The 3084-nt window shown below is 32.2% G+C and overlaps 1 pseudogene across 1 annotated transcript; it reads left to right on the top strand.

The window, feature by feature from the left end:
• The first annotated feature begins 2995 nt into the window (after positions 1–2995).
• On the top strand, positions 2996–3084 carry BDCG_17958 (annotated as a pseudogene). Its single transcript has one exon. The product of its transcript is annotated as a tRNA-OTHER (tRNA).

Genomic DNA, 3084 nt, shown 5'->3' with positions numbered 1-3084 from the left:
ATTATTCAAGATTTGAAACAAAACTCAAGTGAAAATCTTGTTTAATTAAATATAAAAAGAAAATATTCTCATCTATAATACAGCTGAAACTAGGACATGGCTATTTCAAATCTTATATACAAAGATTTGATGATAGATTTGACTTAATAGAATGCTTATTCTGCAATATAAATGAGAATTCTGAGTATATTATAATGTACTATGCATTATACAATAGTCTCAGAGTCAGATTGAAAGAGAAGTATGATCTAAATCAATTAAATATGAGATTCTTATTCTTAACTGAGACAGGAATTAAATACTTAATAGACTTTCTATCAGAAACTCAAGCAGCTATAAGAAAATGGCTAAATTCAGAATTATCTGAGTATGAAGAGGAGGAAATTAATCAGATATAGTCTATTAAAACAGCTATACACTCTCTTTTAATAATTTGTTTTGTTATAGTCTCTCTTTACTTTATCTTTTTCTTTATCTTTTTCTTTCAATTTCTTTCTATCTATTTATTTAATGTGTCTATCTTTGAGACTGTGTTCTTTTTCTCTTTTCTTTTGTCATGATATTGTCAAATGGTTTCAAAGTATCAAAAGATGTTAAAACACTGCAATTTGTAAACAGTTTTTGTATTCTGGGCTGGAATTTTCTGATTTTGCATATCTGAAATTGATGAATGTATAATAGTTAACTTTACAGACATAGAAAAAACCCTGAGAACTAAAGTTCTCAGGTAGATGTCATAGTCTCTGACTGCATACATCTATAATTGAAGAATAATAATAATAATAATAATTAACTTCAGAAATGAACTGAATTGAAATAGATTTCTTAATTAAAACAAGCATCAAATGCTCACTTACACTCACTTTTCTGCTTGCGCAGCTCTCTCTATTACTTTCACTCTCTTCTTCAATTACTCTCTACTCTCTCTTTACTCTCTCTTATCACCTCTTTCACTTCTTTCACTTCTTTCACTTCTTTCATCTCTTATCATCTCTTATCATCTCTTACTCTCTACTCTTTCTATTATTATTATCATCTCTATCATCTCTATCACTCTCTCTCTCTATCACTCTCTTTCACTCTGTATCACTTCATATCATCTCTATCATCTCTTACTCTTCACTCTCTCTATTATCATCATCATCTCTACTGTCTCACAGTCTCTCTATCACTTTCACTCTCTCTCTGAATCACTCTCTATCTTCTCTACTATTATTATCATCTCTATCATCTCTATTACTCTCTCTCTCTATCACTCTCTTTCACTCTGTATTACTTTGTATCACTTCTATCATCTCTTCTATCTCTTTCACTTCTTACTCTTTACTCTCTCTATCATTATCACTGTCTCTACCGTCTCACTATCTCTCTATTACTTTCACTCTTTTCTCAGATCACTCTCTATTTCTCTCTTATTATCTCTTATTATCTCTTTCACTTCTTTCACTTCTTTCATCTCTTTTATCTCTTTCATCTTTTTCATCTTCTACTCTCTCTATCATTATCATTACCTCTACTGCCTCGTAATTTCTCTCTATCATTATTATTATCTCTATCATCTCACAATCTTCTTTATTACTTTCATTCTCTATCTCTACTCACTGTTATTACTCTTTTTATCTCTTTCACTCTCTACTCTCTCATTATTATTATTATTATTATCTCTACTTCTTCTACTACTCTCTTTCACTCTGTATTATCTCTATCATTATTATCAGATTAATCAGAGCTGTACAGACTGTAGAGTCAGCTATTTAATCTTATTCATGAATTCAAAGAGATATATATAACATTATATGAGATTTTATTACAGAGTATTTAGCAGTATATACTATAAATACAGAGATCAAAATATAATAGAGATAGTAAGAGAGAAGTAGAGATAGTAAAAGTGATAGAAGAGACTGTAGAGTAGTAGAGATAATAATGATAATAGAGAGACTAGAGAGTGAAAAAGATGATAGAGAGAAGTGATAGAGATAATAGAAATGAGAGAGATAATAGAGATAATAAGAGAGAAGTAGAATAATAAGATAAGAGTAGAGATAGAGAGTGAAAGTGATAGAGAGTGCTATGAGACAGTAGAGACAGTAATGATAATAGAGGTAATAGAGATGATAGAGGTAGTAAGAGATAATAAGAGATGATAAGAGAGAGTCAGAGTGAAAGAAGTGTAGAGATAATAGAGATGATAGAGATGATAAGAGAGTAAGTGATAAGATAAGAGTAGAGTAGAGATATGAAGTGAAAGTGATAGAGAGAACTATGAGATGATAGAGACAGTGATAATAAAGATAATAGAAGTGATAGAGATGATAGAAGTGATAGAGATAATAGAAGTGATAGAGATAATAGAGGTGATAGAGATGATAAGAGTGAGTAATAAGATGAAGAAAGAAGTATGAAGTGAAAGTAATAGAAAGTGCTACAGGGCATTAGAGGCGGTGATGATGATAGAGAGTAGATAGAGTGATGCAATTGACAGGCGCCACTACGTATTCATGGATTTTTGATGGGGTGCATGTGATGTCACATGAGGTCACGTTACAGCGTTTTTTGCACGGAAAAGTTGGTTTTTCTTTGTTGGGCGGAAGCCGCCTAGCGGTCGCCCTAGCGAACGTGGTACGTGACGTAGCGTAGCGTATATAGATTAGCTAGTTTCTACATGAATACAACAGATCAACCATTTCACAGGTTATGGCCTGAATAGCACATTTTTAAAAGAATTACACATTTTTCATTAAAAATGCTGTATTAGCAAGTGAATGAGTTCATTGATGATTTGAGAATTTTTTTTTTTTTTTTCAAAAGAATATGATATTACTGCATATTAAGAGAATTTGTTTTGACCTGTGTTAGCAGGATAAACATTGACTCAAAAACAGTAGTACACAATCTTTTGAAGAGTTAAGAGCTATCTTATCTCTTATTTCATCTCTCTTTAAAGGTCTCAATGAGCAGACTGCTCTCAACACCTCTATCAGAGTATAAAAGAGCCCCGGTGGCCGAATGGTTAATGCAGCCACCTGGTAGTGCCTTGGCGTGGGAAACCAAGGCATGTGGGTTCGAAACCCGCAGGGGATA

This window comes from Blastomyces dermatitidis (genome assembly GCF_000003525.1).
Source record: "Blastomyces dermatitidis ER-3 genomic scaffold supercont1.15, whole genome shotgun sequence".
NCBI lineage: Eukaryota > Fungi > Ascomycota > Eurotiomycetes > Onygenales > Ajellomycetaceae > Blastomyces > Blastomyces dermatitidis.
The sequence above is the reverse complement of the archived record's forward strand: the minus strand, read 5'-3'. Positions and strand labels throughout refer to the sequence as shown.